Here is a 24,315-nt window from a genome sequence, read left to right as displayed (position 1 = left end):
AGGAAAATGTGGAGATGTCTAGGAGATGCATTCTTAGTGGCTCCCATTACCTTTTCATTCCAAATTTACCGACTTTTTACTTCTTAGGTCACAATAAGTACCATCACATGACATCTATCATGGGTTATTACATTCACACGACATCTATCATGGGTTGTTACATTCACATGACATCTATCATGGGTTGTTGCATCATGGAATCAATCTCATCCTCTGTGAACCCCGTATCAGCCATTCTATGCCTCTTAAGAATGGCCTATTAGATACGGCCATGGTAATTATATTGCTGACATAATATGTGAGAGAGATAATGGCATCAAGGATGTGCAAGAAATGGTGCCTCCTCGATTGAGATTCAACTCAAGGGAAAATCTAGCATAATGATGACTTGCAAGTTCCCACCCATATATGTAAGATACTGACCTAGTACATGTCTTGATTCTCAATGATAATTTGTCTAGCTCCTAATCAAGTTGCTCTTTCTTAAGACCATTTTCAATGGTAACCATACCATCATCATAAACATCAAGGGAACTAAAACTAGAAGCATCAAGAAAATATTCAATAAGACCATTATCTTCAAAAGGCATGACTACAACAAATGGCTTAGCTATTGGCACAAACGCCACCCTTTCTAAAGGATGCATTGCATCATCAATATGGTCAAAATAAGCAGTAAACCCCACTCCAGACTGCACCTCTTGAACATGGGTGGGAGGGTGGGAAAGAACAAGAGGTACGTCAATATTCTCCTCCTCAAGAATACATTTATTACAAGTGGCATCATCAACTAGATTGGCTAAAAACCCATCCCAAATGCACTCGTCAAGAGTTTCGCTCTCACTAATCTCAAGGAAAATGCCCTCATCTTCATCAACTTCATCACTCAAATGGGCTAAAAATTCATCTCAAATTCTATAAAAACATAAAGGCTCACCAGTACCTTCATAAATGCTCAAGGTTTGGGTAGCAACAGACTTGAAAATAACCCTCTTTTTGGAATCCTCCCGCCTAGATATACAAGTATCCCAAATGGGCGTGAGGAAAGAAACCATCCTAAAAGTTAGGTACACCCAAAAAAAGGAAAATTATCTCCATCTTTGAGAATGACAGCAGGTACTTCGCTCAAGCTAAACTGCTTGAAGCTGGGTCCCACCAGGCGTGCCACTAATGGATATTTTTCTAGGCATGGGCCATGGAGCAAACCCATGGCTCCTTTTGAATCCTTGAAAATGACTAACATACTCTGCAATTGATCCACTCTCCCCTTGGAAGAAATCTAACAGGATCCCAAAAGCTAAATAAGAAGGCAAAATAGGAGAAACTCTAGCAACAAAATCTAGACCCATTCCATCCCAAGTGTCAAACATAATTACAACAATGCAAAAGTGCTCTCAAAGGGGAAAAAAAAATAGAACTACTACGACTGGCAAGCTGTAACTTGCCTCCCATTGCCAAAAAAAAAATCTTCTTGTCTTGCTCTATATGATGCCAAACAACATGTGAGAATCTTTAGTCGGATGGTGTTGTGCCGTGGCAAGTTCATGATGTGAAACTAAAATATTTACCTCACTCTCAATGCTTTTGTTATGTGGGATTGAATGCAATAATGTAGATAGTGTGATATATGCGAAAATAAGTGCCATGGTTGCAGTCATGAACATACCTTGTCGGGCGCGAGCGCGGGCGAGGCCCTAGAGGTGGCATTATGGCATGCTTTTTCACATAAATATATGACTAATTTTCTTTAGGAAGGTACAAATGTCAAATGTTTTGAAGTGGCACGCTCGTTTTGCCTAGAAAGTTCAATGCGAGCGATCTTGGCAAAAAATAGCAGGTTTCGTGAACGGTCCATAAAAGACGTGTCCAAAGTGCTTACCAAGTGGAAAATGAGTTTCAACATGAAATTTGAGTCCAATGGGATTTTCTCACAAATTTAGGGATTTTGTCCAACTCGTTTAGGCTTTTTACGTACCAAAAGGGGGCATTTTTGGGCTAAAAATGGTCAAAAATAGCCTAAGCATAGCTCAAAATGCCACATCAACAACAGTTCCATCGTTTACTAAGTAGAGAGGTAAGTTTTAAAGCCAAGAATGAGCTCATTTGGGCATATAATCAAGGAGATACAACCATTCCTTTACAGGGTGCTACTGCAGTCCCGTGTTGCTTCCACTACATGGTTGAGGTTGTGAGGCCTCCAATTAGGGTTTCCCCTCCTCAAATAAGTACTTGGGATTCTCCAATGAAGTATTGAAGCTTCCATGAAATGGTCATGTCGAAGAATTGAAGCGTAAATTTAGGGTTTTTAACACGTCGAATGAGCACTGCATCTATGCAATTGGGAGCGAGGCTATACCTAATCTTCACACACACAAGAGTTTTGAGTTGATCTTGGTTCCTTTTCAAAGTGGATCTTTCATGGCTGGACTTTTGTTCTTTTTAAGTATGTTTTTAGCTTCAAATCATCTACATCTTGCTTGATTTTGCTAAATCCTCACAGTTAGAGGCCCGACACTTTCCTAGTCGCACTGCGCACTTCCTATGGTGAACCCGACGCGAAGTAGGCTCGGTTGAGGGTTCAAAAGCTTCATCAAAGATTTCAAATTAAAGCTTTAAATCTATGGAGCAACGAGAGCAACAGGGGGTTCGATTTGATCAAGTTACAATGCAAATGTTTCAAGATTTTGCGGTGTTTATGAAGCAACAGCAAGATGCGAAAAGAAGGGAGCTTTCATCAACTAAAGTGCTTCAATCTGTGGTGAAGAAGGGAGCTTTCATCAACCAAAGTGCTTCAATCTGTGGTGAAGAAACTGGATCAATTTAAAGCTAAAGATGTAACAAATTATCTTTGTGGGTATGTAAAGGATATGGAGATACATCGAGTGTCCGAAGCAGAGATGGTGCAAAGTTTTCAACTAGATGTGGTTCCCAAGATCAGAGAGCATGTAAAGGGGATCAGAAATGAGCATGGGGCAACTTGGGAAGCATTCAAATTATCCTTGAAAGAAGAGTATTTCATGGAGGACTCTAAAAGGGTAACAAAGAGGACTTTTTTAGAGTGGGTAGTTTGGCCAAAACAAGGGCTTTCGCCTACCGAACTGCTAAGGGAATTTGAACGTCAATATGATCAATTGTTAAGGACTGAAAAGGCTACACTAAACTCATAGAAGACAGAGATCTTTTTGCAGGCCATAGGTAAAGAGATTCAAGAGAAGCTAGAGCTACTACTTGAGAATAAGGATGTGGAATAGGGTTTGAAGACCGATTGGAATGAGGTCGAAGACGCCATTTCACTGCTAGCTAAGTGACAACGATGAAGAGACAAGATGATAGTCAACCCTACTCAAGCGCCAAGTGTGCCTGAGAGTCCCATAAACCTGTGATTGTGGTTCCAAAGAGTGACAAATCCTGGATGATATTGCTAAAGGAATGCAAGAGCTCAAGTTAAAGCTTACAAGGCTAGAAGAAAAGGGGCAACCATCGGGTCAATCTACAAGGTAACGACCTCAAACTAGAGAAGGCTTTGTCAATAGATGTATATGATGTGATAGTTCTGACCATGCAGGATTGTAAAAGCTTTGAAGACTCTTTGACAAAGAAGCTTGTTTTCTTTAAAGATGGAAAGATTCACTTAAGTGAAACAGGTAAGCTCTTGGGGACGAACTTTGGAAAAGGTGGGATTAAGAAGCTAGTTGAGGATATGGCTACTTGCCATGCCATCTCAATGGTTGAGGTGATGGCCGATTTTCGGAAATCAAAGAAAAAAAAAGAGAAAAAAAACTTATTTTCCTCTGCCAGAGCCGTGGCGGCACCGTTGGAAGGCTTAAGCAATGGCCCGGCGCTGTTCATCACAGCCCGTAGTTGGCCCGGAACTCCTCTCTCTCTATCTCCCTCGTTGCCTACCTTAGGCCAATCACACCTTCTCTCTCTCTCTCTCTCTAATATCCTCTCTCTCTCTCTCTCACCCACACACCCCCTTACTGGCCACCCTCGGCCAAGAGCGGCCTCGAGCACTCACCCCGACCCCTTCTCTCTCTTTCTCTCTCGCGCTCCCTCTGTGTCGAGCTGCATGCGAACCCTCTCTCTCTTCCGTATTCTTATCCACACACACACACACACCCCATGCAAACCAATAGTCCGAATAATATTCTCTCTCTCTCTCTTCCCCACCCACTCGCCTCACCCTCCCCTCGGCCTCATTCTCCTCCCTTGGCCCGCTAATATTCTCCCTCACTCCCCACCCATTGACTTGCTCCCCTACTATCGTCCTTGAGCCACCATGCAAAACAGTAGATACTATTCCACTCTCTCTCACCCACACATTTCCCCTACCCCACTCCATTAACAACCCCCCCCCCCCCCCCCCCCCCCCTTCCCTCGCTCTCTTGTCCGGTGGCCCACGAGGCGCGGACCTCACCATTAATCTCTCTCTCCCTCACACTCTCTATCTCGCTCTCAGCCAGCCTGTGAAGGCGCACGAAAAATACTCTCTCTCTCTCTCTCTATTATCCACACACACTCCCTCCCTTATCCTCCCTCACACTCTCTCTCCCCCCCCCACTTATCCCCTCTCACTCTCTGGCGCTCTAGACAGGCGCAGGCCTCTCTCTCTCTCTCTCCTTCTCTCAGCCCGAAGGCGCAGACCATTTCTCTCTCTCTCTCTCTCTCTCTCTCTCTCTCTCTCTCTCTCTCTCTCTCTCTCTCTCTCTCTCTCTCTCTCTCTCTCTCTCTCTCTCTCTCTCTCTCTCTCTCTCTCTCTCTCTCTCTCTCTCTCTCTCTAGATGCACACACCTCTAGCCCGCCATCTCCTCCCCCCCCATTCACCCCATCTCTCCCTCTCGAGCGCTCAGGCCACAGTAAACCCTCTCTCTCTCTCTCTCTCTCTCTCTCTCTCTCTCTCTCTCTCTCTCTCTCTCTCTCTCTCTCTCTCTCTCTCTCTCTCTCTCTCTCTCTCTCTCTCTCTCTCTCTCTCTCTCTACACAACACACACACACCCACACTCTCTCTTTGACCCCATCTCCCCCCACATCCGCCTCGCGTAGCGTAACGGCCTGCCACCCGCCGTCAATAGAGCCAATATATATATATATATATATATATAGATATATATATATATATATATACATAATAATATTAAGCCCCCGTTCCCACGCACGCTTGCGCGCACACACATACATATACAAATACACACACATACACGCATGCTTGCGCACTCACACATACACACACACATCCGCCCTCATGCACCAATACGTACACACACGCATATACGCACTACAAATACAAAGAAAAAAAAATTGAAGGACTCCACGACTACAACGACCACGAAAAAGAAGGAAGACCCAAAGCACGCGCCGCCAACAACCAAAAGAGGAAATGCGCCGAAGGCATGCCCCGGCCGACCCCGAAAAGAAGTACGCTCGACACCGATGCACCGACAACACACCATTCGCCGGCAACACGCAACCACGATGCCAATTCCACTAATTTATAGGTTATTTTCATCATTTCTTCAGTTTTCACCAAGCCGTTGTAAAAATCCCACTTTGTAAATTTCCTCTCGCTAGGTGATGGTCACAAAGGCCCACCTAGAGATTCTCATCTCTTAATAACCTCCCAAAACAAAGCAAGGGTCAACCACACCGGGCCCACCACTTGCTTTGTCTCCCCGATTAAGCTTACCCTAATCACATCGGGATTACCATAATCCAAGCAGCCAACACCTATAAATTGGCACTGAGAGGTCACTATCGGGGGGGGGTTGTCCATGAGAAGTCAGCACTTGGTAGAGTGTAGTGGGAAGAGTTGACACTATCACCATCACGGGGAGGGGGCTTGTGTGTTGGGTTTGCCTTGGGAATTGCACCATGCGAAGGGAAACACGTCCATCTCTCAACTCCAATGGTCGATGCACACACGTATACACGCTCTTGGTAGAAAGCTTCACAACCATTGAGTCGTCTTAGAGAGCGCCCAAGTAGTTTGCACCATCTTTTCTCCCTACCTCTCTATCACCACGGCATGCCATTTGTAAATAATACAGAAATAATTCTCCCTCACACCTTCGAGGGTTTTCATCATTTGCAAATCTCTCTCTCTCTCTCTCTCTCTCTCTCTCTCTCTCTCTCTCTCTCTCTCTCTCTCTCTCTCTCTCTCTCTCTCTCTCTCTCTCTCTCCCCGTGTGTAAGTTTGCGGTGTTCATATCATCTATATATAATATATGTTATATACATAATAATATTAAGCCCCCGTTCCCACACACGCTTGTGCGCACACACATACATATACAAAAACACACACATACACGCACGCTTGCGCACTCACACATACACACACATCCGCCCTCATGCACCAATACGTACACACATGCATATACGCACTACAAATACAAAGAAAAAAAAATGAAGGACTCCACGACTACGACGACCACCACGAAAAAGAAGGAAAACCCAAAGCACGCGCCGCCAACAACAAAAAGATGAAATGCGTTGAAGGCATGCCCCGGCCAACCCTGAAAAGAAGTACGCTCGACACCGACGCACCGGCAACACACCATTCGCCGGCAACACGCAACCACGACGCCAATTCCAGTCATTTATAGGTTATTTTCATCATTTCTTCAGTTTTCACCAAGCCGTTGTAAAAATCCCACTTTGTAAATTTCCTCTCTCTAGGTGATGGTCACAAAGGCCCACCTAGAGATTCTCATCTTTTAATAACCTCCCAAAACAAAGCAAGGGTCAACCACACCGGGCCCACCACTTGCTTTGTCTCCCCGATTAAGCTTACCCTAATCACATCGGGATTACCATAATCCAAGCAGCCAACACCTATAAATTGGCACTGAGAGGTCACTATCGGGGGGGGGGGGGGGGGGGGGGTAGTCCATGAGAAGTCAGCACTTGGTAGAGTGTAGTGGGAAGAGTTGACACTATCACCATCACGGGGAGGGGGCTTGTGTGTTGGGTTTGCCTTGGGAATTGCACCATGCGAAGGGAAACACGTCCATCTTTCGGCTCCAATGGTTGATGCACACACGTATACACGCTCTTGGTAGAAAGCTTCACAACCATTGAGTCGTCTTAGAGAGCGCACCAAGTAGTTTGCACCATCTTTTCTCCCTACCTCTCTATCACCACGGCGTGCCATTTGTAAATACTGCAAAAATATTCTCCCTCACACCCCCGAGGGTTTTCATCGTTTTCAAATCTCTCTCTCTCTCTCTCTCTCTCTCTCTCTCTCTCTCTCTCTCTCTCTCTCCCTCTCCGTGTGTAAGTTTGCGGTGTTCATATCATCGTGGTTTGCGTCCTAGCCGCTTAAAGCTAGGTGGTGCCCCTTGTTTGCTTTATCTTGATAGGTTCGAGGCGCGCCATTCAGCTCTCGATGTTTTAGAGGCCGTCGGGGTTCAGCGTTCGCTTTGCTCCCGTCAGAAGCTGCCTATGGGTTGAATGTGGAGCCTATAAAGCAAAAAGGAGTCAAGGTTTGAGAAGAAGCATCTAATGGTATTGGAGAGCTATGGCCATGTGTTATAGAATCTACTATGAAGGGTAAAATGACTATAGAGGTTTTACATGAAGCTACAGACTGCATTCGGCTAGAAACGGGCTGGAATGACCTTGTGAACTCTTTGTCAGCACATGCATATATTGCCAAATGTCAAGCCAATGAGGCCATTGTCGAAGAGAAACGTAGGCGTGAGAATGGGGATGAAGGGCCTTCAAAATGGGCAACGAGGAGTGGAGGCGGAAATGACACAGTGCCTCCTAGATCACCAGATGCCTGTCCCCAAAGTGCCTATGCAAGAAGCCTCTAAAGAAAAGAAGAAGGATGCAACCAAAGCTAAACCAAATTGTCCAGCCTATAAACTCCAATCTGACATAGAGGCGGCAACTGATCTCAAAAAGGTTTTGAAAGAGAGGATTTTGAACAATAAGGTTGAATTTACCTTGGTTGAGGTCCTTGGTATAGCAAAGCGGAAATTCCATGAAGAAATAATTGAAATCATAAAGAGGAAGCGACAATCTCTGATTGAATCTATCCATGTACAAGGTGAAGAAGAGACTTTAAATGCACAGGGAGTACATGTCTATGGTGAACAAGGTGATGAAACTATTGTTGGATGCTACAAGTCTAGGGGAGGAGTAAAACACATTCGCTTCTTGGATGATGAAGATGAAGTTGAGACCACTCACAAGAGTTACTACATGAAGTCACTGGGCAAGAGCAACTTCTGCGACCCTGGTAAAAGTGGGAGACTTGGAAGAGCCACACATTGTGTTGATAGATCATGGTCAGAAATTAACCTCGTGTCAAAGAGTCTTTATCAAAAAGGAAAATGGCCAATTGATATAAATCATGGATGGATGATTCGTGCAGCAAACAAGTCATCAGGGGAGCTGTACGGAGCTTGTCCAAACGTAAAGGTGACTATAGGGATGTGAAAGATGACCAAAATTTCTTTGTACAGGAGATGTCTACATACCCTCTTATCCTTGGGCATCCATACATCACTGCTACTCGCATGCAAACGAAGGTGATGGATGATGGGTCATCTTATGCTAGGATAAGGAGCAGGGATGAAAAGTGTGCAGTACATTTTCTTACTGTTTGTGTGGATCATGAAAGGAATCGTGAAAGCCTTAGAGAGCAACCCTTGCCAAAGGCAAATAAAGAATTCAAGGACTACATGGATATGAGGGGTTTTGGCCATATACCATTGTAGAGCAGGATTGCAGTGGTACAACAAGAGAAAAGTTCTCGTATGTTTTATATGCAAAGGAAACATTTTCTACAGGTTTTGTAGGATTAACAGACTATGGATCTATTGCTTTTACAAAGTGTGAGGACTTAAAGTGGAGTGAACGAGAACATGTAAATAGTGTACAAGAGGTTTGAAGATGAGTGGTTTGCTAGAAGATGATGAATGCATTATAGGTGTGTTTGATGAGTGTTCATTTGTGGATACTATGCAAGACAGTCTTAATCTCAACTTTTTATTGTGCACGACTAAAACTGACCTTTAATTTCCCGTTTCTTCTTCATAATCTCTGTATTACATGGTTGTGGACAATGTCATGCTAACTTTGGCCTACTATACCTTGCTTCCCGTGGAGTTCACATTTGATAGCCCGTCCCACTTCTTTTGTGTGAAAACATCCAATGCAGATCCCTTTTTGTTTGATGTGGTTTATTAGGCTCAACCCACCTATGATTAATTACATGTGGCTACCTTTATCACTGGCACATGCACATTCGGTGCCGATTTTTTATGTCTACCCTATTCATACACATACGCATATGTGTGTTCCTGCATGGCTCCACTGGCTTGGATGCATTTGCCTGCTCTCTTGCTTACCTGGCCTCAAGACCTTCAAAGACTTCCCTCTCTACTCACCTTAACCGGCTCAAGGCTGGTACATGATATCGTTCAACACACACACGCACCCACACCCACACTCGCTCATAGAGGACCTATTGAGAAGGTTTGGCAGCACTATACGAGCGCTCTACACACAAATTCAATCGTAACCTTGGTGGCTCAGTCGATTATCACTCTTACTGTTTGGAAACTATTGTCTTCATCCGATTATCCCAAAACCTCCAAGCAAGCATTCAATGACAACACAAAGCAGTACCTCATCTCAAGATCAACTGTTGTCGGAGTCGTATCAACATATAGGTAGGTGCTTGTGCACCTACTCAGAATCCGGTTTTTTAGTTTCTGAGATTTATCTTTTTTATAATGCCTGTGGAACATACTTGGATCTTATGAGCTCACTTTTTCATAGACATTCTGAGTAGGTAAGAAGTAGGTGCCCTTCACACCTACTTAGTATGAAAAACATGACTTAGAAGCGACAATACATTTTGGTTTCCTAGTAAATGACAATTTTTTAAAGATAATTTTTGTACTTTCTGTGTTGAATAAAGATAAGGGAGTTTGTTGCATATATGAAGATCGTAGCAAGTTCATTACATCCGGAACGGCATACAGGTAGGTGCTTATGCACCTCTTTAAAATTTTTGGATTCTCTAAAAATCGGTCTGTCCTCATTATTAAGCATACAGGTATGTATTCTGGAAAATATTTGTGTCAACATTTAAGGAACTTTGACCTTTATCTGATTGCATTTACCTGGCTACCTACCTATACATAGTTCATAGCATAGATTCCATGCCATGGTATTGAACATTGTGGTGACTCTACTAGACTTTAGGGTTTGGAAGCGGATTTGTGTAACATTTGAACTGGTTTTTTGATGCACTTTCTATGTCCTATAATGCATTTGGATGATGTTCTACTGTTATTTTTGGAAAAATGATCAAAATGCACAAGCAAATTGCTGGCATAATTCCTGCTCAGCTGAAAGTTAATGAAAACGGTTTTTTTAGTTACTCATTTGGATCTACATTCAATCATAGAAGGATCTAAGAAGTCTCAGTGGAAAGTTAAGGAAAAGGTTTTTTTATTCATTTGGATCTATATTCAATCATAGGAGGCATATTCCTAGTACTGGTGTGTATTCCCTCTAAGCTAGAAATGGTACAGGATAATGATAAGGTTTGCGTATTTATACTTTTTGATGCACTTTTTGTCTCCTATAATGCTACCTCTCTTTGGTTTTAATAATAATTGCAAGCTTTGTATGCTGAATGTACAGAACAATTTAAACATCCGCCTCACAACATGGTTTTGGTAGACCTGATTTGGGGATCCATTGGCACTAGTAGTTTCTTGGTTGCTGACGACGTTAGTCATTTGTTTAATGAAAGATCTTGAGCAAAATGTTACTACTACCTGGTTCAAACTTGTTGTTACTACATGGTTTTTTGCCGTTGATGGTGGCCTTTTTTACATTTATGGTGGTAGGTGTATGACTATAGTTGTATGGTTGTAGTAGCTGAGTATATTCACTTTAGTAAATTTAATAATGGGAACTGCTTTTCACTTATCTCTGTGTTGAATAGATGCATAACTTTTGAAATTAGTGTTAGTCTTTTACTTTGAACATACTCCAATATTTTTAAAAAGAGACTTAATCCTCAAGTGAGGGTCTCGAATGAGATGGCATTGGACTGAACTTTTGAAAATTGATTCAAATTACAAAGGAGATGCTGTCATATTTTTTCTAGAATTAAATGATATAAACACTATCATAAATAAATGGCTCATTCTTTAAACTTAATATTTGATCTATGTTATGGTGTTAGTTTTTGTTGTAATTTTCGACACAAATAACAAGGGGAGGGAGTCATTTGACACCTGTCTTCCCATGTAATGCTAGTTCTGATAGGCTTGTGTTTCTTGGATGGTGACAGGACAGAGATTCTTTCCTTGGGATTACAATGACAACTGCAGCAATAACAGAAGATCATCCACTGTTCGGTTATTTTTATTAGTGATTGATAACCCTTGTATATGATTTGATAATAACATGTAGTACACTATATATCAATATCAAGTCTAAATGTCAAGTGGAGTCTTGACTTTATCTACTTGCTATCTAATGTATACATAAGATTTTTTTATTTACACTTACACTTTGACTCGTCTCTAGTCCCATTGTATGGTTTAATAGTTTGTGAAATCAAACTATTGTTAGATAAATCCTTCTTAAACACACACACACACACACACACACACTTGTGTCTAGCTAGTCGGGTTAGCACCATACAATGGGCCTAGACCTTCTATAATTTATTTTACTTGACCCACGTAATCCAAAGGGATGGGTTGGGGCCACGGCTCCTAATCTGGTCAAGCACATATATCATATAGTTCTATTACCTTAGACTGGCAGATTCTCTTTGACTCTCACAAAGTATACTTAAATCAAATGGTTGTTTTAGAAATGTGATGCGTATATAATGTAGCCCTATTGGCACCACTTTTACCAAAATGGTAACCTCTTTCCATATGATAAATGCCTCTTTGGATACTTCATATGGATTATTTGGATATCTTTGTTGCTAAATTGATCATATTTAGCTAAAGGTAGGGTTCCACATGGTGGACCTTACCTCCCACCATGTGGATCCTCTCCTTAGGGATGGGGGTGGGCCACACACACACACATTTAAACATGACAGTTTGTTTTTACCCTTAGTAGATGAGAGCTTTCTGTCTCATTCCATATTCTGGTTCGAAATCCCTAACCTATGTTTTCATTATGAGTATCCTTGACAAGGATTGGCTTCGCACCATGTAGATCCTACCCTTACCACATTGTCCAACACTAGGGATCACACACACATTCTTATCTAGAAAAAAATAGTCTATTTTTACCCTCAATTGTCTATAGGTCACAAAAATTGGCAATTAGGCTCCAACATCTGCTCATACTCAGTATCATAAGCTCAATGATGGTTTGTTTTAGTCTATCACAATTGCTCAATTATAGTTCTTTCTTTAAGAGTTTAGTTGTGTCCCCAATTGCTTGATCATATCTACCTAAAAATTAACACACACATAAAGACATACTTGTAGCTGATTGACTAACAAAATGTGGTGTATCTTTAAATTGGATCTAACAGGATATTTAGATGTCGTGTAATTGACCTACCCACCCTACCTACACAGTCTTTAAGTGATTTCCCAAGGGCTTGCTTCATACCTAACCATGTGTGGGTGAGTTATGATCTCTTAATGCCAGTTAGACATTTGCAAAAATAGAAAAATCCCCTTATTAACCCCCAACATAAAAAACGCCACTGGTTTTTTTCTCTCTATCTCTCTTTCTCTCGCTCGTAAGAAATCTTCTTTGTTTGTCGTCTGCAACTATTAGTGGGACACTTCCTTGAAGATGGCATGAACTTGCCTCGACACACACTTCTCAAGGTATGTATCGTCCCTCCTCCCCACACACACACACACACGTGCGCATGTACACACAAACACACGCACACATTGCTCGTCGTCGTAGGAGGTGAGTCTGGATCATGTTTCATCAGCCACCATCAATCAATCAATTCTCTGAGTCATGCATGCCGGTGTCCTTTGATAATCCCTTAACAGATGTACCATTGGTGGGCTTCATAACCTCCCAAATTGATTCATGTGATAAACCAGTTGTAGCAGGGCTTTTTCACTTCAAAGGGTGTTATCATGCCCACCATGAGAATCTCCAACACTTATTGACAAGTCTATTTGTAGCTCAAAACCCCTCTGGCATTACTTTGTTTTCCCACTTAGTAGAATTTAATGTATACCTACCTGCCTTGGCCTACTTACATTCAAAAAGTCTCCCCTCTGACTACTATCTATTCTTTAAATCCACACACATGCCTACGCTAGCATGTGCATGCTTGCACACTCGCGCACACAACCGACCCTACTTCAGGGGATGCTCACCCATGCACTCACTCTCAAATAAGGTAATCCCTTTCTCACCACGGATTCAAAATGAGGAGGCGTTCCAGCATGCGCGCGCACACACACACACACACACACAACACCCCCTCACAAGCATGTGCAAGGGTACACATACACACACACGCACACACAAAGCTGTGATTATATGTATAGATTGTGAGCATGGGTTCCAACCGAATCTTGGACATTATACTCAAGAGGAAATAGTGCTTGTGTCTTGATGCGGGAGTGTGCACACACACGCACACATGCACACGCACATGCACACATGGAAGTCTGATGGTACCTCTACAAGGATGACATTTGTGAATCGAAGATGGAGAATTCATTCTTCTACACTTCCAGCTTCACTTCATTGGCATCGAATCGTTCAAAAAGGGAACATTTCCACATGACAGGTAGGTGCTTCTACACCTACTCAGTACTGGCCTTTGCATTATGTTGCTTTGGTGAAAGGGTTGTTTAGTTTCAAATGTTGGGTTAACAATATGGTTTCCCTGTTGCTTAGCACAAGTATTGGTTACATGATCGTACAAAGGTAGCTTTTTGGTCAAATCGGATATTTAACATCTTTGAAGATGACTTAAACTTCATGAAGTTTTTTTTCTTTTTTTAATAAAAAATCAATCTCACAGACTAGTGATTAATGACTTTCCAGTCCAAGTTGAATTTGAAGACCTAAAAGCTGCTTTTCTTGGGATTGTGGTTGATTGTATGGTACACATGGTTGGGAAACAACATGAATTTTCTTATCAATCCTAACAACAGGGGATCTTGGGTGCAAGAGATATATGGTATCAACTCATGCAGAAAATATGGTGAAGACATTTTTCTTTTCTTAGGACTATATAGCTTGAATCTTGGTTATGTTCTAAATATAGTTTTAAATGGTGGTAGGGCCTACTATGTGGAACCCTACCCCCAACCAAATATGAATAATTTAGCGACAAAAGTATCCTAATAATCATTATGAAGTGTCCAAAGAGGCATATATCATATGGAAAAAGGTTACCATTTTGGTAAAGTGGTGCCAATAGGGTTAAATTATATACGCATCCCATTCCTAAAAGGCCAACTCATTACGTATACTTTGTCAAGTACAAAGTCAAAGAGAATTTGCTAGCCTAAGGTAATAGAACTATATGATATATGTATTTGACCAGATTAGGAGTCGTGGCCGCAACCCATCCCTTTGGATTAGGTGGGTCAAGTAAAAAATAATTATAGCAGGTCTAACTATAAAAAAATAATTATTCCAAAAAAATTAGACAACATCTCCTTTGTAACTTAAATCAATTTTCAAAAGTCTAGTCCAATGACATCTCATACGGGACCCTCATGTGAGGATTAAGGCTCTTTAAAAAAAACACACATTGAGTATGTTCAAAGTAAAAACTAACACTAATTTCAGAAGTTATGCATCTATTCAACAAAGAGAAAAGTGTTGAAAGGCAGTTCCTAGTACTGAATTTACTAAAGTGAATATACTCAGCTACAACCATACATCTATAGTCATACACCTACCACCATAAATGTGAAAAAGGCCAGCATCAATTGCAAAAAACCATGCAGTAACAAGAAGTTTGAACCAGGTAGTAACATCTTTCTCAAGATCATTCATTAACCAAATGACTGATGTAGTTAGCAACCCAGGCAGATACCAATGCCAATGGATCCCCAAATTAGGTCTACCAAAACCATGTTGTGAGGCAGATAGAGTATATTGATCAAGGTTTTTCCTCCCTGTGATTACTCTTATGATTAGCATCACTAGCTATGACATAAGGATTGATCAGATCCTTCAAAGGCCAAGAAGGTTATACAGTGATATTTCAGTATTCCAAAGCATGTCAACTCACTGGAGCACCTCACATGAGGATTTTAGGCTTTAAACCCACGTTCGCAGAAGGATTCAAATCCAAAGGAATGTATTTCAAGTTCAAAAATGTATACTAGTACACTTCTTCACAAAATAGTAGATCCCTTTTCAAGGAAGGACAATGTGACAGCTTATTTGATAATCAGACTACCCACCATGAGGATCCTTTCCTCAGGGATGGGGGAGGGCCACACACACACACACACACATTTAAACATGACAGTTGGTTCTTACTCTTAGTAGATGAGAGCTCTATACATTCTGTACCCACACACGCTTTTTATAAAGCAAGTGATGCTCACACATTGCCGGTCATCTCTCTCCCTATCTCTCTCATAAAGAATATCGATCTTACAAAACTGAAGCATGCCATCCTTTGAACATCTAGTTGGTTTTCTCTGACTGACAGTATCAGCTACATGCATGAAACAATTTTATCAACCTCCTTGGGATACACAATGGAGTTCACATGGGCTCATGAACTTCTAAGGTTGGTTGAAAAATTAAATGATATTCCTTTTTTGAGAATAAAAGGTTCTATTAAAAGGGACCTTGCAAATCTGTTTTTTAAAAAAGAGAGGGATAATCTCTTCAGAATTAACTGGCCTAATGGGCAATTGAAAAGCATTAAAATAAATACGACGGTTAAGAGCATTCCCTATACATTGAATGCCAATTATGTGCTTTCACATTCATTAAAAAGTCCCTTGCTATTGCTCATAACCGCTTGCATGTGCCAAGATCTCATAAAGTGCCGATTTTTTTGTTCACACACACACGCACACACATATCTACATGGGAAAAAACTAGTGGCCCATTCTCTCATAAATGCTGACTTGCCTCAATCTTCCTTACAACTTCATACCAGCATGCATACCCACATGGCTTCTTCTTCACCTACTCTAGATCTTGCCATCCCTAGAGATGGGCTTACACTCACATACACATACACTGAATTACATACACATTCTCTCGCACTCTATGAGTGTCTCTACACACATACCCACACACACGTCTAACTGGGTAGGAGTGTTTATATTTAGTCCCCCAGTGTCTCAGACATACCAGTCTTTAATCTCAACTTTTTATTGTGCACAATTAAAACTCACTTTTAATTTCCCGTTTCCTCTTCATAATCTCTATCTTACATGGTTGTGGGCAATGCCGTGCTAACTTTGGCCTACTACATCTTACATACTTCCTCGCCTTACTTCCTATGGAGTTCACATTTGAAAGCCCACCCCACTTCTTCCGTGTGAAAACATCCGATGCAGATCCCTTTTTGTTCATAGACATTCTGAGTAGGTAAGAAGTAGGTGCCCTTGCACCTACTCAGTATGAAAAACGTGACTTAGAAGCTACAATACATTCTGGTTTTCTGGTAAATAACAATTCTTTAAAGATAATTTATGTACTCTATTGAAGATCGTAACAAGATCGTTACATCCGGAACGGCATACAGGTAGGTGCTTACTCAGTACATTTAAAATATTTGGATTCTCTTAAAATAGGTCTGTCTTCATTATTAAGCATACAAGTAAGTATTCTGGAAAAGATTTGTGTCAACATTTAAGGAACTTTGACCTTTATCTGATTGCATTTACTTGGATACCTACCTATACATAGTTCATAGCATAGATTCCATGCCATGGTATTGAACATTGTGGTGACTCTACCAAACTTTAGGGTTTGAAAGCGGATTTGTGTAACATTTGAACTAGTTTTTTGATGCACTTTCTGGGTCTTATAGTGCATTTGGATGATGTTCTACTGTTATTTTTGGAAAAATGGTCAGATGCACAAGCAAATTGCTAGCATAATTTGTGCTCAGCTGAAAGTTAATGAAAACGGTTTTTTTAGTTACTCATTTGGATCTACATTTAGTCATAGAAGAATCTGAGAAGTCTCAGTGGGAAGTTCAAGAAAATGTATTTTTAGTCATTTGGATCTAAATCCAGTCATAGGAGGCATATTCCTAATACTCATGTGTATTCCCTCTAAGCCAGAAATGGTACATGATAATAATAAAGTTTGCATATTTGTACTTTTTGATGCACTTTCTAGGTCCTATAATGCTACCTCTCTTTGGTTTTAATAATAATTGGAGGCTTTGTATGCTGACTGTACAGAACAATTTGAACATCCGCCTCACAACATGGTTTCGGTAGACCTGATTTGAGGATCCATTGGCATTGGTATCTGCCTCGGTTGCTAACTACGTTAATCATTTGGTTGATGAAAGATCTTGAGCAAAATGTTACTGCCTGGTTCAAACTTCTTGTTACTACATGGTTTTTTGCAGTTGATGCTGGCCTTTTTCACATTTATGGTGGTAGGTGTATGACTATAGCTGTATGGTTGTAGCTGAGTATATTCACTTTAGTAAATTTAGTAATGGGAACTGCTTTTCAACACTTTTCTCTTTGTTGAATAGATGCATAATTTTTGAAATTAGTGTTAGTGTTTTACTTTGAACATACTACAATGTTTTTTAAAAGAGCCTTAATCCTTATGTGAGGGTCTTGGATGAGATGGCATTGGACTGGACTTTTAAAAATTGATTCAAATTACAAAGGAGATGCTATCTAAATTTTTCTAGAAGTAAATGATGTAAACATTATCGTAAATAAATGGCTCATTCTTTAAGCTTAATATTTGATCTATGTTATGGTGTTAGTTTTTGTTGTAATTTTTGACACCAATAACAAGCGGAGGGAGTCGTTGACACCTGTCTTCCCAAGTAATGCCAGTTTTGACAGGCTTGTGTTTCTTGGATGGTGATAGGTAAGAGATTGTTTCCTTGGGATTACAACAACAACTCCAGTAATAATAGAAGATCATCAACTATTCGGTTATTTTTATTAGTGATTGATAACCCTTGTATATGATTATTTGATAATAACATGTAATACACTACATGTCAGTATTAAGTCTAAATGTCAAGTGTAGTCTTAAATTTATCTACTTGTTATCTAATGTATACATAAGGTTTTGTTATTTACACTTACACTTTGACTGGTCTCTAGTCCCATTGTCTGGTTCAATAGTATGTGAAATCAAACTATTGTTAAATAAATCATTCTTAAACACACACACACACACACACACACACACACACACACACACACTTGTTTCTAGATAGCTTTGGTCGGGTTAGCACCATACAATGGGCCTAGACTTGCTATAATCTTTTTGCCTTGACCCACCTAATCCAAAGGGATGGGTTGGGGCCATGGCTCCTAATCTAATCAAGCACATATATGATATAGTTTTATTACCTTAGACTGGCAGATTATCTTTGACTCTAACAAAGTATACTTAAATAGATGGTTGTTTTAGGAAGTGATGCACATATAACTTAGCCCTATTGGCACCACTTTTACCAAAATGGTAACCTCTTTCCATATGATAAATGCCTCTTTGGACACTTCATACTGATTATTTGGATATCATTGTCTCTAAATTGTTCATATTTGGTTGGGGGTATGGTTCCACATGGTGGGCCCTACCTCCCACCATGTGGATCCTCTCCTTAGGGATGGGGGTGGGCCACACACACACACACACACATTTAAACATGACAGTTTGCTTTTACCATTAGTAGATGAGAGCTTTCGGTCTCATTCCACATGACAGGTAGGTGCTTCTACACCTACTCACTACTGGTCTTTACATTCGGTTGCTTTGGTGAAAGGGTTGTTTAGTTTCAAATGCTGGGTTAACAATATGGTTTCTTTGTTGCTTAGCAAAAGTATTGGTTACATGATGGTACAAATGTAACTTTTTCGTGAAATCGGATATTTAACATCTCTGAAAATGACTTAAACTTCACTTTTTTAAAAAATAAAAATAAAAATTCAATCTCACAGACTATTGATTAATGAATTTCCAGCCCAAGTTGAATTTTACGACCTAAAAACTTCTTTTCTTGGTATTGTGGTTGATTGTATGGTACATCTGGTTAGGAAACAATAGGAACTTTCCTATCAATCCTGACAACATGGGATCTTGGGTGCAAGAGATATACAGTATCAGCTCATGCAGAAAATATGGTGAAGACATTTTTCTTTTCTTAGGAATATATAGCTTGAGTCTTGGTTATGTTGTAAATATAGTTTCAAATGGTTGTCTGATTATCAAATAAGTTGTCACATTGTCCTTCCTTGAAAAGGGATCTACTATTTTGTGAAGGAGTCTACTAGTATACATGTTTTAACTTGAAATACAGTCCTTTGATTTGAATCCTTCTGTGAACGTGGGTTTAAAGCCTAAAATCCTTACGTGAGGTGCTCCAGTGAGTTGACATGCTTTGGAATACTTAAATAGCACTGTGATAATCTAGGGAAATGATGTCAAAATTTTGCAAAGATAAGAAATTTCTCACTAAATTCTTGCCATTGTTATGCTGGGCTTTCTACTTGGCATACTATCAACTTGCTGGATTTCTAGATGCTGGTGTTTTGGCCTTTCAACTTACTAGCATTTCATGTTGTAATTGTTATTACTATGTTTTTGGAACATAACCTTCTTGGCCTTTGAAGGATCTGATCAATCCTGATGTCATAGCTAGCGATGCTAATCATAATAGTAATCTCAGGGAGGAAAAATCTTGAGCAGTATAGTATAGCTGCCTCACAACATGGTTTTGATAGACCTAATTTGGGGATCCATTGGCACTGGTATCTGCCTGGGTTGCTAACTACGTTAGTCATTTGGTTAATGAAAGATCTTGAGCAAGATGTTACTATCTGGTTTAAACTTCTTGTTACTACAAATTTTTGCAATCGATGCTCGCCTTTTTCACATTTATGGTGGTAGGTGTATGACTATAGCTGTATGGATGTAGCACAGTATATTCACTTTAGTAAATTCAGTATTGGGAACTGCTTTTCAACACTTTTCTCTTTGTTGAATAGATGCATAACTTTTGAAATTAGTGTTAGTGTTTTACTTTGAACATACTCCAATGTTTTTTAAAGAGCCTTAATCCTCATGTGAGGGTCTCTAATGAGATGGCATTGGATTGGACTTTTGAAAATTGTTTCAAATTACAAAGGAGATGCTGTCTGATTTTTTCTGGAATTAAATGATGTAAACATTATCGAAAATAAATGGCTCATTCTTTAAACTTAATATTTGATCTATGTTATGATGTTAGTTTTTGTTGTAATTTTTGACATCAATAACAAGGGGAGGGAGTCGGTCTTCCCAAGTAATGCCAGTTCTGACAGGCTTGTGTTTCTTGGATGGTGACAGGTAAGAGATTCTTTTCTTGAGATTACAAAGACAACTGCAGCATTAACAGAAGATCATCCACTGTTCGATTATTTTTATTATTGATTGATAACCCTTGTATTTGATTATTTGATAATAACATGTAATACACTATATGTCAGTATCAAGTCTAAATGTCAAGTGTACTCTCAACTTTATCTACTTGTTACCTAATGTATACATAAGGTTTTGTTATTTACACTTACATTTTGACTGATCTCTCATCCCATTGTATGGTTCAATAGTTTGTGAAATCAAACTATTGTTAGATAAATCATTCTCTCTCTCTCTCTCTCTCTCTCTCTCTCTCTCTCTCTCTCTCTCTCTCTCTCTCTCTCTCTGTGTGTGTGTGTGTGTGTGTGTGTGTGTGTGTGTGTGTGTGTGCATCCACTAAGAGAGAGCAAAAAAATACTAAGCTTTTTTTTTGGGTAAAGGAATGTTGTTTCAAATGCAATGATGCAGGTAAGCCAATAAGAAATCTTTGAATTGTTTGAATGGAGCATCAAAGGAAAAAAATTGTGCTCTCTTTTATTGGTTTCTTCCGCTCTTGACTAGGCAGAAAAGGTTTTATTGGTTTCTTCCACTCTTGACTAGGCAAAAAAGGAGCAAATAACTTAAATCGGGTTGTAGTTAGTCTTTGTATTCAAAATTTAAAGGTGTCAATAGTTAAATATCAAGTTTTGAAGCATTGTTTGCATCTGACAGCTTTGTATCGTGTCTTTTCACTCACCCTTTCCACAACAAGGATCCCGGTGTTGATTGTGGCTCACCAAATGCACATAAATACCCCGACATCTTTAGTGAACCCGACATGAAATGAGCCAGCATGGGAAGAGTTTTCTAGAGAAATATGACGACGATGTAGCTACAAATGATGCAGGAATTTGTAACCTTCATGCAATAGTAGGAGGTTACTCATTATCACACATGTTTGGGAAGCAAGAATTTTGAACCAAGGCAATCTGCAGTCGATGAAATAAGTGGTTTTGTAGAGTAGCATGCAATAAATGTTTTTTAAGTATCACAATTGTAAGCTAGAAAGATGAAAGCAAGACATGATGCAACACTTAGCTCTTGAAGCGCAAGCACTCAGTTTTTGACAAGTGGAGATTTTTCAATGGCTACAATCTAGTAGGGTATCTCTAGTGCTATGAAGAAGAATTGGAGTTGCATGGAGTATCAAAGGTAAATTACATTCTAAAATTTGATAAGTCTGTGATTCCAGGCTTTGTTGCACGAGTTCAGGAGCTTCAACAACTATACATCCACAATTGGATCAAGTTTAAGTCATTTGTTATGTAAGAATGTTGGGATCCTAGTATGGATATGTTTGCAAACAAATTTGAGCTAAGCTTCAAGATGTTGTAGATGAGTGTCTGCTTGAAAACAACAGGTTATTGCAGGTTGCAGATTATGAAGAAATTATAAAGGTTGTTTATGCAAAGCTTGGAATTTTAGATTCTATGTATCCAATGGATGAAGCTAATGACTTATAGGGTCTAGAAATACATGAGGATTAACATGGCTTAGCTATACTAGAGTAGATGTCATATGAAGTTGAAGATTTACATGGCTTGGATAAACCTGAGCATATGTCTGATGAAAGTCCACAGATGGACGAGTATACAACAGAGGAGCAGAAAGAGAGAAGTCTAGCACTATTTTTAGACAAATCAATTGTATCTATAGAGAGAATTATGTAAGTGTATGACTGTAGCCACATAAAACTACATATAGATGAGGGTAAGATTAGTTCAGATGATTTTGAAGTTTATTCAAATTCTAGTTTTTCTCTACAGAACAGTTTGTGGATACGAACATAGAGTCTTTTCTTTATGAAGGGCTAGATTCTTCACTTGATGTAGACATCTTTTGTGACCTTGATTGTCAACCACTAGCAAGTGATCATGACGTCTTGAGATATGCAAATTAGTTTAGTGCTATCCTTTCACAAGGGGTACGAGAAGATGTGTTGCCATGCAATGCTCTTGCATTAGGAAAAGAATGGGGTCTAGGAGAGACTCTTTATCTGGCAGTTTAAGGGGGTCAAAGCTCTAGTATTAAGGAAGCAATCAAAGGACAACTTTTGAATTCAAACAAGCAAAAAGGCTAGTTTATTTGAATTCAAATTTTCCCATTTGAAATGAAATTTAAAATCTAGTGGGCAAAACCATGTCATGTAACATATCTACAAAAAGAGCTCGGCATGTAGATTACAGATCTATAATCTATGTTCTAATTGAAGATCATATATAGGAGTTATAGAAGACCAAAAATCATAAAGTTATCCACCCTTTTTTTTGGGGGGGAAAGTGTATCATTTGACCACTCGTACGCCTGTCTTACACACCCAACATTCTTGCACACATGACATGCACCTATTCGTCAAAATGTTAATCACCTCCATAATCTCATGGCAAATAAAGAGGCCCTCCTAGACCCCATCCTCTTCCTAATGTTGGGCCAATCTATTATGATGATGCTCTTACTCGAGAGATTAATGCTATCTTTGAGATGCATGCTAGATCTTGCACTGATGCAATCAAACGATATCTGATGGAGGGTGAAAATGATGGGAGGTCTTTTACAAAACCGACTATCCCTACGAAAATTACAAGTGTTGATACTGTTTTGGTCAGTTTATAAGGAATTCACAGGTTTCTTTGGACCAAGAACTTTACAGGATTCTTTGCCAATTAAGGAAGATGTAGAGCTTGTTGCTCTTTTGGATGATGCTTTAAGTGTGTTTTGTGTTCCATATGATGAGCCATCCTAGGTTTGACTTTCACTGACAACTTAAAGCAACAAGAAGAAACACATGAGAAAATTTCAAGCTTGCTAAAGATGACATCTCTACAGCTTTTTAGGTACTCAATAGTGATAAGGATGCTATAGAAAAAGATGGTTTCTTGATGCACGCTCAAACCTCTAGTGCCAGAAGGGTGATATTATTTTAGTAACATTTATGCCACGGATGAAGATCTCTACCTATTTTCTTCTGTTTTATGATCTCCTACCAAACAGTGACGGGTTCCAACTGATGTTAATTTTAACTCATGTGGCTATAAGGGATGTTACAGAGATGTGATCAGCATGTTTTTAAGTACTTGTTGATGCCATTTGATCTAGGAGGACAGGGTTATGTGCACAATATGTCACAATTGATCTATATGCTATATGATCTCGGTGGTGTTCATGATGCTTATGGGTTTTGGTAGGATATTTACTTGCTTTATGATGCAGTAGGTTTATGGGTTATTGGATGGTTGCGTTTCACTAAAGGGAAATTTTTAGAGTTTTTCCTTTGATCCTAAAGAGTTTATGTTTACTTGAAATCAAATTTTGGGACGTTATTGATAACATGCTTACAGTGGGGTAGTGGTTAGATTTTATACTTGTAGCTTTGGAAGATTGTTGGCACATGCCAAAGGATGTACAAGTTCAGAGGGGATGGATGTTGTGACGCTCCGCATCCACTAGGAGAAAGCCAAAAAGTAATAGGGTATTTTTAGTTTTTTTTGGTAAAAGGATGTTGTTTCAAATGTGGTGATTGTAGGTAAGCCAATATGATAGTGAGAAGAAATCTTTGAGCTGTTTTTAATGGAGCATTAAAGGAAAATTTTGTGCCTTGATAAGCTTTGGTTGTGCTCAACAAGGCAAAGATGTTTTTGTTGGTCATCGCCAATAGATGGGAAGATAAACTCAACAATCGGCAATGCTTTGACCCATATTTATGCGAAATGTGGTGCTTGGGTTGATATGTAAGAAAAAAGTGGTGTTGTCACAAAAG

This window comes from Adiantum capillus-veneris, chromosome 1, assembly GCF_014529385.1.
Source record: "Adiantum capillus-veneris isolate H3 chromosome 1, ASM1452938v2, whole genome shotgun sequence".
Taxonomy (NCBI): Eukaryota; Viridiplantae; Streptophyta; class Polypodiopsida; order Polypodiales; family Pteridaceae; genus Adiantum; species Adiantum capillus-veneris.
This window is presented reverse-complemented; position numbering follows the sequence as displayed.